Source organism: Tamandua tetradactyla, chromosome 7 (assembly GCF_023851605.1).
Source record: "Tamandua tetradactyla isolate mTamTet1 chromosome 7, mTamTet1.pri, whole genome shotgun sequence".
NCBI classification, from domain to species: domain Eukaryota; kingdom Metazoa; phylum Chordata; class Mammalia; order Pilosa; family Myrmecophagidae; genus Tamandua; species Tamandua tetradactyla.
The window spans coordinates 70,661,613-70,684,653 of NC_135333.1; the positions used below are offsets into that span (position 1 = coordinate 70,661,613).

The 23,041-nt window shown below is 39.4% G+C and overlaps 2 pseudogenes; one reads left to right on the forward strand and one right to left on the reverse strand.

Moving 5' to 3' along the window:
- The first annotated feature begins 2,155 nt into the window (after positions 1 to 2,155).
- On the forward strand, positions 2,156 to 2,895 carry LOC143690485 (transcription factor E2F6 pseudogene; annotated as a pseudogene).
- Positions 2,896 to 6,667: 3,772 nt separating this feature from the next.
- LOC143690487 (cytotoxic granule associated RNA binding protein TIA1-like) overlaps positions 6,668 to 23,041 on the reverse strand; it is a 31,431-nt pseudogene continuing 15,057 nt past the window's right edge.

The window sequence follows — 23,041 nt, forward strand, 5'->3', positions numbered from 1 at the left end:
GTCTATCCTTGAGAATGGTCCATAAGCACTTGAGAAAAAGGTGTATCTTACTGTTGTGGGGTGTAATGTTCTATATATTTCTGTTAAGTCTAGCTCATTTATTGTATTATTCAAATTCTCTGTTTCTTTATAGATCCTCTGTCTAGATATTCTGTCCATTGATAAGAGTGAGGGATTGAAGTCTCTGACTATTATGCTAGATGTTTCTATTTCTCTTTTCAGTGTTTGCCTCATGTATTTTGGAGCATTCTGGCTTGGTTCATAAATATTTATGATTGTTATGTCTTCATGTTGAATTATTCCTTTTATTAATACATAGTGTCCTTCTTTGTTGCTTTTAACTGTTTTACATTTAAAGTCTAATTTGTTGGCTATTAATATAGCTATTCCAGCTCTTTTCTGATTGTTATTTGCATGAAATATCTTTTCCCAACCTTTCACTTTCAACCTATGTTTATCCTTGGGTCTAAGATGTGTTTCCTGTAGACAGCATATAGATGGGTCCTGCTTTTTAATCCATTATGCCAGTCTATGTCTTTTGATTGGGGAGCTCAATCCATTAACATTTAGTGTTATAACTGTACGAGCAGTACTTTCTTCTACCAATTTGCCCTCTGGATTTTGTATATCAGATCTCATTTTTCTTCTTTTTGCCTTTCCTGATAGTCTTCATTTCTATATTCTTCCCCACACCTCTCTCTCCTGTCTTTTCTTATCTGTCTCAAGTGAGTATGAATGCTGATCATTATATTGATATTTCTTTTAACTTCCAGTAACTCAGAGCAGCTAGAAATAAAAATCTAAAATTGTGAAATTGTAACCCATGCAAAAACAAACAAACAAACAAAAGGAAAGGCTGAGATTTTGCCAGGCATGTGGAGGGATGAAAGAACAGGAGAACTGGGAAGTGAGGGTGTTGGTGAGATTGTGATTCAGATTATTTAACCACATAATCCAGACTTTCGGGAGCAGAGTGAAGTCACAGGAGTGCTTCAAGATCCAAAGGAAATTGAAGATTTGAAGCCTAGTGTCTATGAGGTTGTATCAAAGCTGGGGAAAGACAGAATGAAACAGCTGGAAGAATAAGAAAAAAATTGAGAAAGGGATTTTGAAGTGTGACATTTCTGGTATGAAATATACCGGGTAACAACAAGGTCTTACTAAATCTTGGCCATGAGGAAATGCAGGTCCATGGGTTTCACGGAGTTGGAGTGTTAGATAGATTTAATGATCCGTCCACCTCATGAATTGTGAAAATCACACCAAATAAAAATCTGATAAAATTTGGGAAGTGCCTCCCTTCGTGTCCATTAGGGCCATCCTGCCTTTACTTCTTTACCTGTGAGCCACCCATCAAATGAATCTTACAAAAATCTAAGCAATCTTGATCTTCTCCTTCAGTTACACACTAAGCAGAAATTACCCTTCCAAGGAACATGGTCAGGCTTATAGAGAAAAAGTCAGAGGAGCTGTTTAGAGATAGAGTACATTGACATTGCAGGACGCACCAAACCCACTAGATTTTATGGTAGATTTCCCTTTCATTCCCGGAGCATTTCTACCGAGGTTAGTAATTTCTTTAGTGATGTTGTTCCTTAAAATAATCAATACATTTACATTAGAAAAACCTCAAACACCACAGTAGAATAAAAATATAATGTTTAGCATCTCCTTGGAACTTCTCTTCTGCAGTTTCACTTCACAAACATAAACTGAGGTTAATGTTTTCGTGTTTATGCATCTAGAACTACATTTATACATGACAATAAAGTAATATAAAATGTTTCCCAACATATTACACAAATTTAACATATGTCAAAATATGTTAACTCTGGAAAACAATTTCAATGAGAGACAGGTGGATCTTCCTAAATTAAATTTGAAAAGTTCCAGAAACGTGAGACCATTAGAAACAGTGTAGGGGTGGGGTGGGGGTGGGGGTAAACTCTATGCTCTTTGCAGGATTTTTTTTGTATACATTCAGCTGCTAGAAAATAAATAAAAAATATTAAAAATGCTATCCCATTGAAATTTTGATAGCAAGGATTAAGAGTATATGAGCGGCACTGCGCATGTGGAAGACTGTGGCTCCAGCAGCCTGAGGACCCGTGGTCCATGTTCTTCTGCTGCAGTGTAACTTTGGCCACCAGAAGTAAGGATTAATTTAGAAGCTGATGTTCAATATGTTCCATGAGAAACACTCTCAAAATGATGAGACCTCGTTTGGATGTATCACTGGTTTATTTAACTCGAAAATTTATGGGTCTTGTCAGATCTGCTCCTGGACTTAAACAAGGTTGCAACAAAACTGGGAGTGCGAAAATGAAGAGCCTGCGACATCACCAATATGTTAGATGGAAGCAACCTGGTTGAAAAAAAGTCTAAGAATCATATTCAACGGATAGGATCTGATCTCAGCAATTTTGGAGAGATTTTGGAGAGACCAAAATTCTTTTATCCAGCAAAAGAAGCTACAGGAAGAACTTCTGTCTTCTCTTAGCAGCAATAGGAGAGCTCTGGAAGAATTAGTTAAGGATTGTGCTCAGCAGTTGTTTGAATTAACAGGTGACAAAGAAAATGAAAGACTAGCATATATGACGTGTCAGGATATTCATAGTATCCAAGCCTTCTGTGAACAGATGTTGTTGCAGTTAAAGCTCCAGCAGAAACCAGATTGGCTGTTCCAGCTCCCAGAGAAGACTCTATAACAGTACATATAAGGAGCACCAAAGGACCTACTGATGTTTATTCATGTGAAGTGGAACAGGATAGCACAAGTAGCAAAATGCCTGAAGATGGTGGGACACCTCAGCTGAAAGCAGGCCTCCAGAGCATCCCGATAAAGAAGAAAATCTTCCTCAGCAAATTGAAGAATTACTTGACATGACCTTCTGACTACCTGTAGCATTTGAGAATTCATGTATTAAATTTTGGGGGTGGGGCATCCTAAATGGATGAATTTAGGCATTGAGTTTGATTCTCAGAGCAATAAATCATCTATGGAGTTGTCTTGTTCAGAGTTAGTAGCATCACTGAGGACAATACTATCTCCTTCCTAGTCAGCAGTGTTAAAAGGAGTAGCATCTTGGAGCAGTCCACTGTTAGGTCAATGGATATTATGGTTTATGCATTCAAAAGCAACTCTTTGTAATTATTTACTGCTTTTTGTCAGTGACATAGACATCTTGCCTACTGAAATAACTTCATCACAAAGAATATCACTGAAACAGATAGTCACACATAGAATGGATAGTTCTTCGTGAACTCTACTCTTTTTCTTCAAGAATAATGTATAGTATACAAAAAAGAAATTGCCTCACACTGGTTCATGTTTGCGTTTTATTGTTGCAAATTGAGTAAGTATACACAGTGAATCTGAATGTGATGTCTTTGTATATCTCTGCATAATGTTGAGATTACTTACACAAAATGTCTTAAGTGAATCTTTACCATTGTACAGCCAAAACAATGTATACATAGAATGTAACTGACAAATTCTTTAACTTCTGTGGTGCCTGTAACTTATTTGAATCCTCTGAATGAGGGTTAGAGGAGACTTTTCAAATTTCTGCATGTAGAAGTATCATAAATGTGCTACATATTTAGAGCATGTGTATTAGTTAAGGTTCTCTACAGAAACAGAATTAACAGGAAATATCCGTAAATATAAAGTTTATTAAAGTGTCTCATGTAACCATGGGAATGTAGAGTCCAATATCTTTAGGGCAGGCTGTGAAGCTGAGGACTCTGATGGAGGGTGTGGACATACTCCACAGGAGAGGCTCGCCTGCCGAAGCAGGAAGATGCCTGTCTCTTCTGAATCCTCCTTTAAAGGTTTCCAGTGATTAGATTAAGCATCACTCATTGCAGAAGACACTCCCCTTGGCCGATTACAAATGGAATCAGCTGTGGATGCAGTGGACATGATCATGATCCAATTCTATGAAATGTCCTCATTGCAACAGGACAGCACTTGCCCAACCACACAAACAGGTACCACCACCTGGCCAAGTTGGCACATGAACCTGATGACCATGATAGCATGTGAATATTATTAAAGTATTTTAATATGATTCTCAATGCTAAAATTGGAGTCTGATAACTTCTTGATTTCAAGCTAACTTGTAGATGATGGTTTCCCACTGGACTGGTGGCACATGCCAAGGCTTTATGCCAAGTTCAGAAATCCCATCAGGTAATGACTCATTGTGAGAAATAAATTCAATGATGTTGAAAATAAGAAACTGTTTTAAAGCTCTTTGCAAGCAGATTTTTTTTATTAATTAAAAAAATTAACAACAAACAAAACATTAAGATATCATTCCATTCTACATGTACAATCAGTAATTCTTAATATCATTACATAGTTGCATATTCATCATTTCTTAGAACATTTGCATCAATTCAGAAAAAGAAATAAAAAGACAACAGAAAAAGAAATAAAATAATAACAGAGAAAAAAAAGATTATACATACCATACCCCTTACCCCTCGCTTTCATTTACCACTAGCATTTCAAACTAAATTTATTTTAACATTTGTTCCCCCTATTATTTATTCTTATTCCATATGTTCTACTCTTCTGTTGATATAGTAGCTAAAAGGAGCATCAGACACAAGGTTTTCACATCACAGAGTCTCATTGTGAAAGCTATATCATTGTTTAACCATCATCAAGAAACATGGCTACTGGAACACAGCTCTACATTTTCAGGCAGTTCCCTCCAGCCTCTCCACTACATCTTGAACAACAAGGTGATATCTACTTAATGCGTAAGAATAATCTCCAGGATAACCTCTTGACTCTGGAATCTCTCAGCCATTGACACTTTGTCTCATTTCACTCTTCCCCTTTTGGTCGAGAAGGTTCTCTCAATCCCTTGATGTTAATTCTCAGCTCATTCTAGGGTTTTTCTCAGTCCCTTGATGCTGAGTCTCAGCTCATTCCAGGATCTCTGTCCCACGTTGCCAGGAAGGTCCACACCCCTGAGAGTCATGTCCCACACAGAGAGGGGGAGGGTGGTGAGACTGCTCATCATATTGGCTGGAGAGAGAGGCCACATCTGAGCAACAAAAGAGGCTCTCTTGGGGGTGACTCTTAGGCCTAAATTTTAAGTAGACTTGACCTATCCTTTGTGGGGTTAAGTTTGATATGAACAAACCCAAGACTAGGGGCTCAGCCTATAGCTTTGTTTGTCCACACTGCTTGTGAGAATATAAAAAATTCAAGTTGGGGAAGTTGAATTTCTCCCCACTCTCACCATTCCCCGAAGGGGGCTGCAAGCAGATTTTGCAGTATATTTTTGTAAGCTTGCCACCTTGCTCTTCAAAGAGGTTTTACTTATAGTGAGCTGTACCTTCTTCCCACATTTCCAGTTATTTAGCCATTTCTACCTCATTGGGTAAGTCATTTACCACTCTGTGCCTCAGTTTACTCAGTAGTTTGCCATTAGACTGTGTGTTCCTTGTGGGACTTTGTCTTTATTCCTTGTTATATCCCAGAGCCTTGTACCACACACCTGGCACATAAAAAGTGCCCAATAAATATTTGAAAAAGAAAAAAAAAGTACATAAGCATTACATATAAAATACAGATTAATAGAGTCTGTGATCTTTCTCGTGGTATTCTTGAAAACACATAGAAATTGACGTTGAGAGATGGGAGTACAAATTCAAGTTCAGATATTTAGAAACAATTACTTTTTCATTGTGAAAAATAACATATATACAAAAAAGCAACAAATTTCAAAGCACATTGCAAAAACAATTACTTCTTAATTAAGTCAATATTTCCCACCAATTTGATTTCCTCATATATGGGTTAGAGTGGTGATCAAATGAGATAACACCTAAAAATTTGCTCCACAACCAAGCCAGCATTATTAAAAATGTTGTTGTTCTTATAGTAGTTCCTTCCAAAATCAAATGAGGTTGTCAGTAGAGGCTGTACCAAAGAGAGTCACCAGGTAAATTCAGCATCTGAAGAATAAAAAGGAGAAAATGATTAATTGTATATAGAAATCAATAAAAATCTAAATGGTTGTAGTTGTATTTTGGTAATATGACATGTTAAAAAATTTTAAAAGTTGGTGTCTGCATGTGTATATGTGTGCATTTTTATGTTTGTGTGGAGGGTGGTAAATGGTTCTTTGCCTCACAGGCTAGAACATGGAAATGTTTATGGGATATCCAGTAACTATGGGAACACAGACTGTGTCCAAAAAGTCAAGATACTTTTTTTTACCTCCTTACAACTTAGTGTTCCGCCTATGAAACATTCTTACCTTTTGTGTCTTTCATTGTGCTTCACTTGGACATTTCTTTTTTATACTTTTTCCTCATTTTATAAAACCAGTGACGTATCTGCATAAAATAAAGTGAGGGAAGAATTAAGAATATTGGCTAGTTTTAGAAACAGCATTACATAAGTGACTCTGTAAATGAAAAAAATAGGTGACCATACCTGTTTATCTGTCATGCCAAACTGATCGCTGTGCTTGTACAGTGGGGCGCTTATTTAACTTCAAGTTTGCCCAGAGTGTGTCCATGAGCGATTTGCTAAGTAACTTTTTCCTGGGCTTTGTTGACAGCTTTCTTCCTTTTGCTGCGGTGGCTCTTAGCCTTGATGCTCCTCTTGCTACTGCTCTTGCTGTTGCTTCTGCTGCTGCTACTCCTCCAGCTTCTGCTGCTTCTGGTGCTGCTCCTCCTGCTGCTGCAGCTCCTCCTTCCCATTTCTTGTCTCCCCTCCTTTCATCTTCACCATGGTTTCTATTCGATTGTTCTGGATTTTGATTGCAAGACAAAACTGGTGCTTTATGTATAGCAAAATCTGCAGGATAAAATAAAGATACAGCTTAGTATAACTTTCAACTCAAAATCACCATTCTTCAGTTTGAAAATATATTTGATTATAAGATAGCAACGTTGTACATCGGTGATGGAAAACAGAGGAAAGAAAAAGTGAACTTATCAAAGAGTCCTGGAACAGCTCAGCCAGATCCAGACTTATTAAGGCAGAAAAATAATCCTCTCTTTGTTTAAGTCAAAAAAATATTTACTTTTGTATTTAAATGTATACTGAGTAAGGAAAAAAGCTGTCTATTGAATGATTACATCTCCTTGTGATGTTAGTCAAAAAGTAAATTGCCTTGAAAAGAATAACTTATGCGATGTAACAAATTTACAAAAAAGTCCTAGAGTAAAAGGGAGACGATCAACAAAACTAAAAGTTGGTTCTGTGAAGTGATTAATAAACTCTACTGTCCTCTGAAAAGAATGATCAAGTAAAAAGAGAAGGCATACATATATAATATCAGCCAGGAAGAAAGAACTGTAAGTACATGTTCTTTATAGTTTACAAACACAATGGTAAAACATTATGAAGATTTCCCTGTCAGTTTATATTAAAACTTACACAGAATACACACATTTCTAAAAATTATGTCTCTTATCAAAACTGTTTGAATTAGAAATTAAAATCCTGAATAGTCCTATAACTAAGGTGTCCATGTGTTTCACCTCGCCTAGGATAGTCTTGGCATGTATTTGTGTTCTGGCATAATTTTCAGTAACACCCTTAAAGTGTTCAAGTTTAGGCTACATCTGACAGGACTTCCCTACTTAAACTATTAAAGGAATAAATCAATAATTTGAATTAACCAAGTCACAAAAGAAGAGGAATATAATTAGGGATTTAATAGAAAGCTACAGTAATTAAAATAATGAGGTATTGCTGTAAAAATAGACAAATTGGCTACTGAACTAAAAGAGAACATAAAAACAAGCCCATGTATATAATCAAAAATTGATAGAGAATAGAGGGACAACTGCAGAGGGCTATTTAATAACTATTACTAGGGAAAAGAAAAAAGACAAATTCTACATCAAAATTCAAAACTTCTATTTACCAAAGTTCCCCTAAAGTGGAGGGGCAAATTGAAAAATCTAGAAAAGAGATTTGTAAGAGATTAACTCATAAATTATTGGTATCTACGATATATAAACAATTCCCATATTAGTAGGAAAAGTAAACCGATCCTGTAGGAAAAACAAAACAAATTACACCAAAATGTGAATGGCCGATATTTTGAAGGGAATTCAACCTCATTAGTAATCAAATGACTATAAGAAAAAGAGGCCAATTTTTTTTCTTTACCACTTGATTAGCAGGAATTAAGAAATCTGATAATAACAAATGTTAGAGGCTGGAGGATTGCCAAGAACTTTTCATGGAAATGTAAAGTAGTTCAAACTGTTTGGAAAACAATTTAGCACTCTCTTGCAAAGCTACGCGTTCTCTTATTTCTGGTGTATACATGGAGAATCTTGCAGATGTGCATAAGGAGACAGGAATAAAAATGTTTGTAATAGCATTGTCTGAAACAGCAGAAAGCAGAAGCATGCCAGTGTCTCTTACGAATGATGTTAATGAATCACAGCTACATTCAACTACATGGTTAATTTTAGAAACATGATATTGAGTAAAAAGAGCAAATCAGTACTACATAATGATTAATACCGTTTTGATAATTCAAAACTAAATAATATATTATTGAAGCATACATAAATATATGATAGACTATAATACTAAGGAAATGATAAACACAAAATTCAGTTACAAGGGAAAAACCGGATAGGATAGAGGAGCCACATATAAGTAGATGAAGTGAATGGGTAATGCTATAGTTATTTGTATTTTATTTATAATGCTATTTATATTATTTACTATATAGTATATAATAATACATATTGCTTTATATTTTATAAAACTAAGATATTTTTGAAGTTGGTTCATTCTTAGATGTTCATATTGTTGATTTATTTCATAATTTAAACACGTTATTATGTTTTTTACTTATCTCAATTACATTTCAAAGTACATTTACAGAAAGACCATGAGCGCAGCAGGCTGTGAGAGGATATTTATTGCAACACTGAAGATAATAGCTTTTTTTAAAAAACAAACTTATGCTCATCAATGAAAGAACATTAAGTATTTTATACCCATTTAGGAAATACTATGAAAATTGAAAATTATTTTTCGTATAATCCTGTGTATGTAAAAAATTTTGAACATACATAGGAAGGAATGTAAATGGAAGGAGCATTTGAATGATATCCACAGAATTCAACAGAGGGAGAAAGAAATAAAATGGCAACTAAATGAGGGAACCTATGCATTTTATGCTATCTACTTCCATTTTTTTTCATTTGAAATGTATTTATTTAAATAATACACATTTATTTAGATAAAATTTTTTATTTGCTTCTTCATCAAACCAACACTAAAGCGGACATTGTCTATTTTAATAATAGAATTGGCATATATTTTCATACCTGAATATTATACAGATTTTTACATGTGTTTTCCTAGTCTGCATATTTACTCATTTTTACTGAGAAATTTTATAAGCCTCTGAGTTATAACTATAAAATGGCTTTGTCAGGAGAAGCTGCTCAAAGTAGATACTCCAATTGTTTACCTGGAAATTTATTTTTCTTAGTCTTGTTGTTCCATGGAAACTGCCTAGAATTTGTATATTATAGACTCCTCACTGTTCAGACATGCTCTCATGTAGATTATTTGATTTAAAAAACTCCAATAAATAACACATTAAAAACAGAGTGTCATGGTTAGGGACAGGTGTCAACTTGGCCAAGTTGTGGTACCTGTTCATCTGATTGGGCAAGCGCTGGCCTGTCTGTTGCAATGAGGACATTTCATAGGATTAGGTCATGATCACCTCAGCTACATCCACAGCTGATTCCATTTGTAATCAGCCAAAGGGGAGTGTCTTCTGTAATTAGTGATGCTAAATCCAATCATGGGAAGCCTTTTAAGGAGGACTCAGAGAAGACAGGTTGCATTCCTGCTTTGGCTGGTGAGCCTCTCCTGTTGGAGTTCGTCCAGGCCATCCATTGGAGTCATCGGCTTCGCAGCCTGCCCTGTGGATTTTGGACTCTGCGTTCCTACGGTCACGTGAGACACTTTCATAAATTTTATATTTGCAAGTGTTCCCTGTTGGTTCTGTTTCTCTAGAGAACCCTAACTAATACATCTTGGTACCAGGAGTGGTTCTTAAGGAACAGAATCTTAAAAATGGGTTTTTATGAATGGTTTTCTACTCTGACTGGGCTCAGAGACACTAAGGACTCTGATTCCCGTAATCAGAATGACACTCCCAATCCATGGACTGAGTTGGCAAAGGAGATAGTCAAAATATCATCATTCGATTCTCCTAATGCTTCGCTTGTACGAAGCCAGACTCTGGGGGATAATGTTTTTGACACCTTTACAGAGTTTTGTAGGAATAAGAGTTATAGAGATGTTGGTTGGTTGTTGTTAGATACACTGTCTACATTAAAGGGTGAAAGGGATGGGCTTAAGGCTTCAAACAAGAAGCTTAAGTGCCGTCTGAAAGATGTAGAGGTTTTTATGAGTATCCTGAAGGAAAATTTTATTTCCTGTAGCCGTAGACTTGAGATCTCTGAAAATCAGACTCAGAATCTTATTGTTAGAGTAGCAACTTTACAACGTAAACTGAAATCTCAGTCTTGCATGGTGTCTGCCGTTAAAGTGAGGGCCTTGATTGGAAAGGAGTGGGACCCTGAAAAATGGGATGGTGACATATGGATTGATAATGATGTTGGGGGTGAGGTTGAAACCCTAGACCATGCTGAGCCTTCTTTAGATAACCCTGTAATAATCTGCCCTGAGGACATAGCCGCCCCACCTCCAGCCTGCCTTGAGGAATTGGCCACCCAACCTCCTCCTGAAGGGATTAGCCCTAGAGTTATTAATCCTGTTTCACCAGATAAAACTGCAAATGAAAGCCCTGAAGCAAATGGCTTGGAAGATATTTCTAATTCTTTTCATGACCCACCCCCCCCCCACCCCTCATTTCTTCTAGACCTATAACTAGACTAAAGTCCCAACAGGCCCCTAAAGGTGAGGTACAAAGTATCACACATGAGGAGGTACGTTATACTCCAAAAGAACTGTGTGAGTTTTCCAATTTATATAGACAGAAATCAGGGGAATATGTGTGGCAATGGATTTTAAGGTTGTGGGATAATGGTGGGAGGAATATAAGGCTGGATCAGGCTGAATTTATTGATATGGGCCCACTAAGCAGAGATTCTGCATTCAATGTTATAGCTAGAGCAGTTAGAAAAGGTGTTAACAGCTTGTTTGGGTGGTTGGTTGAAACATGGATCAAAAGGTGGCCAACATTACCTGAGGTTGAAATGCCAGAACTGCCCTGGTATAATGTAGATGAGGGGATCCAGAGGCTTAGAGAGATTGGGATGTTAGAGTGGATTTATCATGCAAAGCCTGCTCTTACACCCCAGGAATGTCCAGAGGATGCACCTTTTACCAGAACAGTGAGAAATAAGTTTGTGAGACTAGCACCATCATCCCTCAAGAGCTCTGTGGTTGCACTTCTCTGTAGGTCAGATATTACTGTAGGAACTGCTGTCACTGAGCTGGAATCCTTAAACACAATGGGGATGACAGGATCCCGAGTTGGCAGAAGCCAGGTGGCAGCACTTAATCACCAAAGACAGGGTAGACGTGGGTATTATAATAGACAACAAACTCAAAGGAGGCATCAAAATTATATGACATGCAGAGATTTGTGGCATTGGCTAGTAAATCACGGAGTGCCTAGAAATACAATAGAAGGGCAGCCTACTAAATTCTTGTTGGAGCTGTATAAACAAAAGAGTTCTAGGTCAAGGGAACAGAAGTCTAACCTGAATTACAAAAACACAGAGTCACGGCCCCTTAACCAATTTCCAGACTTGAAACAGTTTACAGACCCTGAGCCCCTTGAATGAAGGGGAGGCCAGGTCCCTATGGGGAAGAAACCTGTTACACTGCCACAAATTTATACTGTTAACCTTCCTCTAAGTCTTCCCCAAGGAGACCGACGGCCTTTTACCAGGGTAACTGTGCACTGGGGAAAAGGAAATGATCAGATATTTCGGGGATTATTAGACACTGGTTCAGAAGTGACATTAATTCCAGGGGACCCAAAACGTCACTCTGGACCACCAGTCAGATTGGGGGCTTATGGAGGCCAGGTGATCAATGGAGTTTTAGCTCAGGTCCGTCTCACAGTGGGTCCAGTGGGCCCCCGGACCCATCCTGTAGTTATTTCCCCAGTTCCGGAATGTATAATTGGCATAGACATACTGAGCAACTGGCAGAATCCCCATGTTGGTTCTCTAACTCGTGCAGTGAGGGCTATTATGGTGGGAAAGGCCAAGTGGAAGCCACTAGAACTGCCCCTACCAAGCAAAATAGTAAATCAAAAGCAATACCGTATTCCTGGAGGGATTGCAGAGATTACTGCCGCTCTTAAGGACTTGAAAGATGCAGGGGTGGTGATTCCCACCACATCCCCATTCAACTCTCCTATTTGGCCTGTGCAGAAAACAGATGGGTCTTGGAGAATGACAGTGGATTATCGTAAACTCAACCAGGTTGTAACTCCAATTGCAGCTGCTGTTCCAGATGTAGTATCATTGCTTGAGCAAATCAATACATTCCCTGGTACCTGGTATGCAGCTATTGATCTGGCAAATGCTTTTTTCTCAATAGCTATTAGTAAGGACCACCAGAAACAGTTTGCTTTCAGCTGGCAAGGTCAGCAATATACTTTCACTGTCCTACCTCAGGGGTATATCAACTCTCCAGCCCTATGTCATAATCTTGTTCGCAGAGACCTTGAGCGTTTCTCCCTCCCAAAAGACATCACACTGGTCCATTATATTGATGATATCATGTTGATTGGACCTAGTGAGCAAGAAGTAGCAACTACTCTAGATTTACTGGTAAGGCATTTGCGTGTCAGAGGATGGGAGATAAATCCAACAAAAATACAGGGGCCTTCCACCTCAGTAAAATTTCTAGGTGTCCAGTGGTGTGGGGCATGTCGAGATATCCCTTCTAAGGTGAAGGATAAACTGCTGCATCTGGCCCCTCCCACAACCAAAAAAGAGGCACAACGCCTAGTGGGTCTTTTTGGATTTTGGCGACAACATATTCCTCATTTGGGTGTGCTACTCCGGCCCATTTATCGAGTGACCAGAAAAGCTGCTAATTTTGAGTGGGGACCTGAACAAGAGGAGGCTCTGCGACAGGTCCAGGCTGCTGTGCAAGCTGCTCTGCCACTTGGGCCATATGATCCAGCAGATCCAATGGTGCTGGGAGTGTCAGTGACAAATAGAGATGCTGTCTGGAGCCTTTGGCAGGACCCTATAGGAGAATCACAACGCAGACCCTTAGGATTTTGGAGCAACGCCTTACCATCTGCTGCAGATAACTACTCTCCTTTTGAGAAACAGCTTTTGGCCTGCTACTGGGCCTTAGTAGAGACTGAACGCTTAACCATGGGCCACCAAGTTACCATGAGACCTGAGTTGCCTATCATGAGTTGGGTGTTGTCTGACCCACCAAGCCATAAAGTTGGGCGTGCACAGCAGCACTCTATTGTAAAGTGGAAATGGTATATATGAGATAGAGCCAGAGCAGGTCCTGAAGGCACAAGTAAGTTACATGAAGAAGTGGCACAAATGCCCATGGTTTCCACTCCTGCTGCCACATTACCTTCTCTTTCCCAGACCAGAGCTATGGCCTCTTGGGGAGTTCCTTACAGTGAATTGACTGAGGAAGAGAAAACTCGGGCCTGGTTTACAGATGGCTCAGCACGATATGCAGGTACCACCCGAAAGTGGACAGCTGCAGCATTACAACCCCTTTCTGGGGTGTCCTTGAAGGACAGTGGTGAGGGGAAATCTTCCCAGTGGGCAGAACTTCGAGCAGTGCACCTGGTTGTTCATTTTGCTTGGAAGGAAAACTGGCCAGAGTTGCATTTGTATACTGACTCATGGGCTGTTGCTAATGGTTTGGCTGGATGGTCAGGGACTTGGAAAGACCATAATTGGAAAATTGGTGACAAAGAGGTCTGGGGAAGAAGTATGTGGATAGACCTTTCTGAGTGGGCTAAAAACATGAAGATATTTGTGTCCCATGTGAATGCACACCAGAGGGTGACTTCAGCAGAGGAAGATTTTAATAATCAAGTGGATAAGATGACCCGTTCTATGGATACCAGTCAGCCTCTTTCCCCAGCAACTCCTGTTATTGCCCAATGGGCTCATGAACAAAGTGGTCATGGTGGTAGGGATGGAGGTTACGCATGGGCTCAGCAACACGGACTTCCACTCACCAAGGCTGACCTGGCTACAGCCACTGCTGAGTGCCCAATCTGCCAGCAGCAGAGACCCACACTCAGCCCCCGATATGGCACCATTCCCCGAGGTGACCAGCCAGCTACATGGTGGCAGGTTGATTACATTGGACCACTCCCTTCATGGAAGGGGCAGCGATTTGTTCTAACTGGAATAGACACATACTCTGGATATGGGTTTGCTTTCCCTGCACACAATGCTTCTGCCAAAACTACTATCTGTGGGCTTACAGAATGCCTTATCCATCGTCATGGTATTCCACATAGCATTGCTTCGGATCAAGGAACACACTTCACAGCAAATGAAGTGCGGGAATGGGCACATGCTCATGGAATTCTCTGGTCTTACCATGTTCCCCATCATCCAGAAGCTGCTGGATTGATAGAACGGTGGAATGGCCTTTTGAAAACTCAATTACGGTGCCAACTAGGTGGCAAAAACTTGAAAGGCTGGGGTAATGTTCTCCAGGAAGCTGTGTATGCTCTGAATCAGCGTCCACTGTATGGTGCTGTTTCTCCCATAGCCAGGATCCATGGGTCCAGGAACCAAGGGGTGGAAATGGGTGTGGTGCCACTCACTATTACTCCTAGTGATCCACTAGGAAAATTTTTGCTTCCTGTCCCTGCTACCCTGAGTTCTGCTGGTCTACAGGTTTTAGTTCCAAAACGGGGTGTGCTTTCTCCAGGAGAAACAACAGTGATACCACTGAACTGGAAGTTAAGATTGCCACCTGGCCACTTTGGGCTACTTATGCCTCTGGATCAACACACCAAGAAGGGGATTACATTATTGTCTGGGGTAATTGACCCTGACTATCAGAAGGAAGTAGGACTGCAACTACATAATGGAGGTAAAGAAGAGTTTTCTTGGAATATAGGAGATCCCCTGGGGCGTCTATTAGTACTACCATGCCCTGTGATTAAAATCAATGGAAAACTGCAACAACACAATCCAGGCAGGACCACTAATGGCTCTGAGACTTCAGGAATGAAGGTTTGGGTCACCCCACCAGGCAAAGAACCACGGCCAGCTGAAGTGCTTGCTGAGGGGAAAGGGAACATGGAATGGGTAGTGGAAGAAGGTAGTGATAAATATGAACTTCGACCACGTGATCAGTTACAGAAACGAGGACTGTAATGCTGTTTTGTTTGTGTTATACTATTTAAGTTGTAAGATATCAAGTTTAAGAATGAATGTTGCCCAAGGATTTGCACGCTATTCTGGAGAGATTTAATGTGTTTCCAGTTATATGCAGGACAGTTGAGTATTGTCAGGTAAAAGAAAAAATGTGTGCTTATTTGTTTTCATTTGGAAATTAAGTATGGTCTAAGGTGATATATATATATATGTGCCAGGTTGACAAGGGGTGGACTGTCATGGTTAGGGACAGGTGTCAACTTGGCCAAGTTGTGGTACCTGTTCATCTGATTGGGCAAGCGCTGGCCTGTCTGTTGCAATGAGGACATTTCATAGGATTAGGTCATGATCAAGTCAGCTACATCCACAGCTGATTCCATTTGTAATCAGCCAAAGGGGAGTGTCTTCTGTAATTAGTGATGCCAAATCCAATCATGGGAAGCCTTTTAAGGAGGACTCAGAGGAGACAGGTTGCATTCCTGCTTTGGCTGGTGAGCCTCTCCTGTGGAGTTCGTCCAGGGCATCCATTGGAGTCATCGGCTTCGCAGCCTGCCCTGTGGATTTTGGACTCTGCGTTCCTACGGTCATGTGAGACACTTTCATAAATTTTATATTTGCAAGTGTTCCCTGTTGATTCTGTTTCTCTAGAGAACCCTAACTAATGCAATACCCTTACCCCTCCCTTTCATTGATCACGAACATTTCAAACTAAATTTATTTTAGCATTTGTTCCCCCATTATTTATTTTTATTCCATATGTTCTACTCATCTGTTGACAAGGTAGATAAAAGGAGAATCAGACACAAGGTTTTCACCATCACACAGTCACATTGTGAAAGCTATATCATTATACAATCATTGTCAAGAAACATGGCTACTGGAACACAGATCTACATTTTCAAGCAGTTCCCTCCAACCTTTCCATTACATCTTGGATAACCAGGTGATATCTACTTAATACGTAAGAATAACCTCCAGGATAACCTCTCAACTCTCTTTGGAATCTCTCAGCCATTGACACTTTGTCTTATTTCACTCTTCCCCCTTTTGGTGGAGAAGTCTTTCTCAATCCCTTGATGCTGGGTCTCAGCTCATTCTAGGATTTCTGTCCCACATTACCAGGAAGGTCCACACACCCGGGAGTCATGTCCCATGTAGATGGGGGACGGTGGTGAGTTTGCTTGTTGTGTTGGCTGGAGAGAGAGGCCACATCTGAGCAACAAAGGAAGTTCTCTTGGGGGTGACTCTTAGGCCTAATTTTAAGTAGGCTTGACCTATCCTTTGTGGGGTTAAGTTTCATATGAACAAACCCCAAGATTGGGGGCTCAGCCCATAGCTTTGGTTGTCCACACTGCTTGTGAGAATGTCAAGAATTCAACTTGGGGAGGTTGAATTTCTCCCCATTCTCATCATTTCTTGAAGGGGACTTTGCAAATACTTTTCCACTCACTGATCAAATCACTCTGGGATTCATCGGGGCATCACTCTGGACAAACCAACAAAATATCATGTCCTACCCGAGATTCCAAGTACTTATGGTGTTCAATTAAGCTATCAACATAAGTTACATTAGGAGATACACTAGTCAAAATATAAATTTTGTACCCAATAAACATTTTTTTCTTTAGTCTCACACATAAGTTGAAATTTTAAAATATTAATTACCATCTATTTTCAGCACCCTGCAGTAATGACATTCCTTTGTTCTTCCTCATGCAAAAACATTTTTTTAATTTGTACAACTAGTCACTATCGTTATACACTCTAAGCATTCGTAGATTATACCATCTCAGTCTTTATCGGCTATCTTTCTTTCTGATTTCATTTATGCCCCAGCCCTCCTCCCTCTATCATTCTCACATGCAGCTTCATTCGGTGTTTTAACATAATTGTATTACAGTTAGGTAGTATTGTGCTGTCCATTTCTGAGTTTTTACATTCAGTCCTGTTGCACAATCTGTATCCTTTCAGCTCCAGTTACCCAATATCTTACCCTATTTCTATCTCCTGATGGTCTCTGCTACCAACGGAATATTCCAAGTTTATTCACTAATGTCAGTTCATATCAGTGAGACCACGCAGTATTTGTCCTTTTGTTTCTGGCTAATCTTACTCAGTATAATGTCCTTAAGGTCCATCCATGTTGTTACATACTTCATAACTTTATTCTATCTTACAGCTATATAATATTCCATCGTATGTATGTACCACAGTTTGTTTAGCCACCCGTCTGTTGATGGACATTTTGACTGTTTCCATTTCTTGGTAATTGTAAATAATGCTGCTATAAACATTGGTGTGCAAATGTCCGTTTGTGTCCTTGCCCTCATGTCCTTTGAGTAGAGACAGCATATAGATGGGTCCTATTTTTTAATCCATTCTGCCAGTCTATGTCTTTTGATTGGGGAGTTTAATCCATTACCATTATAGTTATTACTGTATAGGTAGTACTTTCTTCTGCCATTTTGTCTTTTGGATTTTATATGTCATATCTAATTTTCCTTCTTTTTACCTTTACTCATAGTCTTCCTTTCCACTCTCTTCTCCACACCTCTCTCTTCTGTCTTTTCATATCTTTCTCTAGTGCTCCCTTTAGTATTTCTTGCAGAGCTGGTCTGTTGGTCACAAATTCTCCCAGTGATTTTTTTTGTCTGAAAATGTTTTAATTTCTCCCTCATTTTTGCAGGACAATTTTGCTGGATATAGAATTCTTGGTTGGAAGTTTTTCTCTTTTAGTAATGTAAATATATCATCCCACTGTCTTCTCGCCTCCATCGTTTCTGCTGAGAAATCTACGCATAGTCTTATTGGGCTTCCTTGTATATGATGGATTGCTTTTCTCTTGCTGCTTTCAAGATTCTCTCTTTCTCTTTGACCTCTGACATTCTGATTAGTAAATGTCTTGGAGTACATCTATTTGGATCTATTCTCTTTGGGGTACACTGCACTTCTTGGATTTGTAATTTTAAGTTCTTCATAAGAGTTGGGAAATTTTCAGTGATAATTTCCTCCATTAGTTTTTCCCCTCCTTTTCCCTTTTCTCCTCCTTCTGGGACACCCACAACATGAATATTTGTGTGCTTCATATTGTCATTCAATTTCCTGAGTCTGCGCTCATATTTTTCCATTTTTTCCCTATATTTTCTTTTTCTTGTCGTATTTCAGATGTTCCATCCTCCAGTTCACTAATCCTATGTTCTGCCTCTCGAAATCTACCATTGTAAGTTTCCATTGTTTCTTTCATCTCTTCTACTGTGCCTTTCATTCCCGTAAGTTCTGTGATTTGTTTTTTCAGACTTTCGATTTCTTCTTTTTGTTCATTCCTTGCCTTCTTTATATCCTCCCTCAATTCATTGATTTGGTTTTTTGGTTTTTTGGTTCCATGTCTGTTCATATATTCTGAATTAATTGTTTTAGCTCCTGTATGTGGTTGGTTTGTTCCTTTGACTGGGTCATATCTTCAATTTTCCTAGTGTGATTTGTTATTTTTTGCTGGCATCTAGACATTTAATTACCTTAATTAGTTTATTCTGGAGATTGCTTTCACTTCTTTTACCTAGGGTTTTCTTACTGGATGAATTTATGTCTATCTGTTCTTTGACACTCAGTTTAGCTTTTTTGGACCTCTAGCTTAGGTTTTGTTTGACAGAGGAGAATTTTTCAGTTCTTGTTTTCTTGTTTCTTCTCTGCTTATATGGTGCCTTTTCCTCCCTACCCTTTCGAGGGTCTACGTAGGTATTATAGACCCCAGCCAGATTTTCCCAGACTAAACTGTCCTCCTATCAGGAGAGAAGAGTCACCTGCATTTGTTTTCCCTTAGGGTGAGACCCAGCAGGTTGAAAGACATTCCTGTGAAGAAGTCTCTGGGCTGTTTTTCTTATCCTGCCCAGTATGTGGTGCTTGTCTGCCTGCAGGTCCCACCAGCATAAGGTGATGCAGTACTTTTAAGTTTGGCAAACTCTCCCTGCTGGGGACATGGTGGAGACAGAGGAGAGGTTGTAGGCTGGTTTTAATGGTTTCAAATTACCAAGCTCTGGTGTCTGAATTCCTTGAGGGAGGGATTCCACCTGAGTTGGGCTTCACCCTCCCCTGGAGAAAGCACAAGCTCCCTAAAACAAGCTTGTTTCTGTCTATGCCTGGGGCACTTGCAGCCTGAGAAGTCCTGCCGCTGAATCCAAAGGCAGTCAAGCCTTTGTAGAAACATAGCCACAAAAACCTCTGTTTCCTTTTTTTTCTTTTTCTGTCTGCCTTGCCCCATTGGCTTCAGGGCAAAAATGAGCGACCTCAGCTTTGACCAGGTTCACCTGAGCTGGGGGCCTATTTTTAGTAGTCAGAATCTGTCAATTAATGCCACAATTGGTGTTTGGTTGGGCTCAGCCCCTGCTGCTGGTAAAGTTCCTTTCCTTTCCCCTCTGGGAAGCAGCCTGTGGGGGAGGGGCACCAGCCACCGTGGCTTGGGGAACTCACAGTTCTGGGGGGGCTCACAGCTGGTCCAGCTGATCCAGACTGGGATACACTGTTTGTCCCATCGCTGACGTGGCCCCAGGAGCTGTTCTGTACTGTTTCTGGTTATTTAGTAGTTGTTCTGGAGGACAAACTAAAACGCGCACATTGCTAAGCCGCCATCTTGATTCTCCGTGAGACAGACTTTTGACTCTATATTATTTTTAAAACTAAGAAATAGTTAAATCAAGTGAACTAAAACTTAGCTAGCTCAACCTACAAATTAAAGCCCAAATTTTAAGGAAGAAAAACTAAACAAATGCTCCCGCCTCTCCTACCTCTCAGGAAATTGTGCTCTAACAATGTGTACCTGAGCATAAGAGAGCTTTCTGAATCCCTGCTACCTGTTGGAAATAAAATTGTAAACTGCCCTTGTTCAGATGAGAAAAGGAATCTTCATCAAAATTCATTTATTCAACAAATACATACTGATTTATTATTTTGTGCTAGGTTTTGGGTGCAAAAGTGTATAAATTAGACATTTTCCCTACTTCAAGGAGTTTACAGCTGAGACTGCACAGGAGAATCACCTGTGGAATATGGTTACCCCTCAGAGCAATTTGATCAGAACCTCTGGGGCTGTCCCAGTCATTTATAATTGTTAAAGCCCTCCAGGTGATTTAAATATACTATCAAGGCTGAGGATTAGGGCTTGAACTCATCTTTCCTCTTTTGATTAAATCACAGATAGTTGTTAAGTATGATGAAGAGGACAATGATGATATCCACAGTCTTCTTACTAGGTATAACTCTGACTCTAATAAAGGATTTCTGCCTGGTTAGTATATATAAAAACTAAAGAAATAAATGTGAAACTGTTTGGCATGTTCTGCTCTTGAGCCACTCAAGCAAGCAGACACTGGAGAGCAATGTCATCATCTTTTAACCTTCAGAAAATAAAGGGTGAGTGGGTAAGTAGTACTGGGAGTAGAGCTTTGATGGCAGAAGGTTCAGAGATGAAGGCTGTTGAGTGTGTCTGTTGTATAGATTATTTGACCATGGAAATAGAACTGAAAGATTTATAGTGTAGTTATTGGGATGATAAAATTGAAGTGAAACCATTAAGCATTTTTGCTTTCACTACAGGTTCTTGTTTGCATCATTTGTCTCTAAAAGAGATTAATCTTTTAAATGGGGCAGAATCAATATCAGTATATATCCTGGCGCATTCTTAAAATTCAAGAAAATGGGCAGTATTAGAATGTCTTCTCTATCAGTCTTTATGTCAATAATAAATTCAAATTGATATTTATAGTAGGGAAAGAGTCTCCTATTCATCCCTGTTCTTCACACCCATATATCATATTTAAATAATGGATGGTTAATGCTTACCTTTCAAACTCCTAGTTTCATTTTTCTTTAATGATCAAAAACTTATATTTAGAGTTTGCCAGATGGACTCAGTTTAGATGATCCCAATTTTGTTAGCAATATCAGGAGCCTGTTGACTTTCTTGTCTTCACCAGGTGTTGACCAGGGTGTTAACCCTGGCCACATTGGTGTCATAGAGCTTCTTCACAATATGTTTGATCTGGTGCTTGTTGGCTGTAAGGTCCACAGTGAACACAAGTGTGTTGTCTTCAGTCTTCTTCATGACTGATTCAGCGATCAGGGGGAACTTGATGATGACATAGTGGTTGTGCTGGTTTGAAAGAATATATGGACCCTAGAAAAGCCATGTTTTAATCAAAATCCCATCTCATAATGGCAGAATAATCCCTATTCAATACTGTATATTTGAATCTGTAATTAGATCATCTCCTTGGAGATATAACCCAATCAAGAGTGGTTGTTAAACTGGATTAGGTGAAGACATATCTCCACCCATTTGGGTGAGTCTTGATTAGTTTCTAGAGTCCCATAAAAGAGGAAACATTTTGGAGAATGAGAGATTCAGGGAGAGCAGAGCAGAATGACATAGCCACAAGAAGCAGAGTCTGCCAACCTTTGGAGATGAAAAAGGAAAATGCCTCCCGGGGTGCTTCATGAAACAGGAAGCCAGGAGAAGAAGCTAGCGGATGATGCAGTGTTCTCCATGTGCCCTTCCAAATGCGAGAAAAACCCTGACCATGTTCACCATGTGTCTTTCCAGATGAGAGAGAGACTGTGACTGTGTTCACCATGTGTCCTTCCACTTGAGAGAGAAACCCTGAACTTCATCAGCCTTCTTGAATCAAGGTATCTATCTCTGGATGCCTTAGAACTTGGCCTTAGAACTGTAAACTAGCAACTTATTAAATTCTCCTTTTAAAAGCCATTCCATTTCTGGTATATTGTATTCTGGCAGCTAGCAAACTAGAACAGTAGTCAAGCTTGTTTCTCATGTGGGCACTCTTCTGATATTTGGGTTGTCTTCTGAGATGCAGTATCTTGGGCCAGTGGTGTATGGGTGAAGTACAGGTCTTCTTTTTTGTGTGTTGTCATGAACGCCTTTCAGTATAACCTTTTTGGCTTTCAAAGCCTTTGCTTTGACTTCAGTTTTCTGAGGGGCAAGGGCTTCCCTCTTTGCTTTTGGGACCATCTTTGTGAAAAGTAAATTCTTAGTTTTTAATTCCATGTTTTCATTTTCTTAGGTAGTATATTGTAATGTATATCTCCTAAGACAAGTTTAAAAAGTTCAGACTTATTAGATTTTAAGTTATGAACAGCACTTAAGTTGTGCTGCCATAGCAGTCAGATATCCCTCAATTTTTTGTTTTTTACAACCCAGTTGGTGTCATGAAGCCATTAAGTGCTCCCACCATATGTTCCATGCAACCTGGACACATCATGCACCCAAATGCACTCATACTTACAACATTGTTGGGAGTTTAAATCTCTTCATAGTTAGAATGCCCCATGTACCCAAAACTGTAACTGCAGCTACCACATTGTAGTAGATGTCATTTGTGTTTATTTTGTCACCTTCATTTTCTTAGATAGCGAAAACAAGTTAAAGTCTGTCTTTCCCACTCTGTCTACCAGAGTAATCTTACTGGGAAAAAAATTAAGATGATAAAAAGAAGAGCAAATATTTCTGTATAATTTGCAGAGCATTTTTCATGTATTATCTCATCTGATCAACACTGTAATCAGGAAAGAGGAAATCGTAATAGTTTCCATTAAGAAGAAATTTAGGGCGGGGACCAGTATGACACCAGAA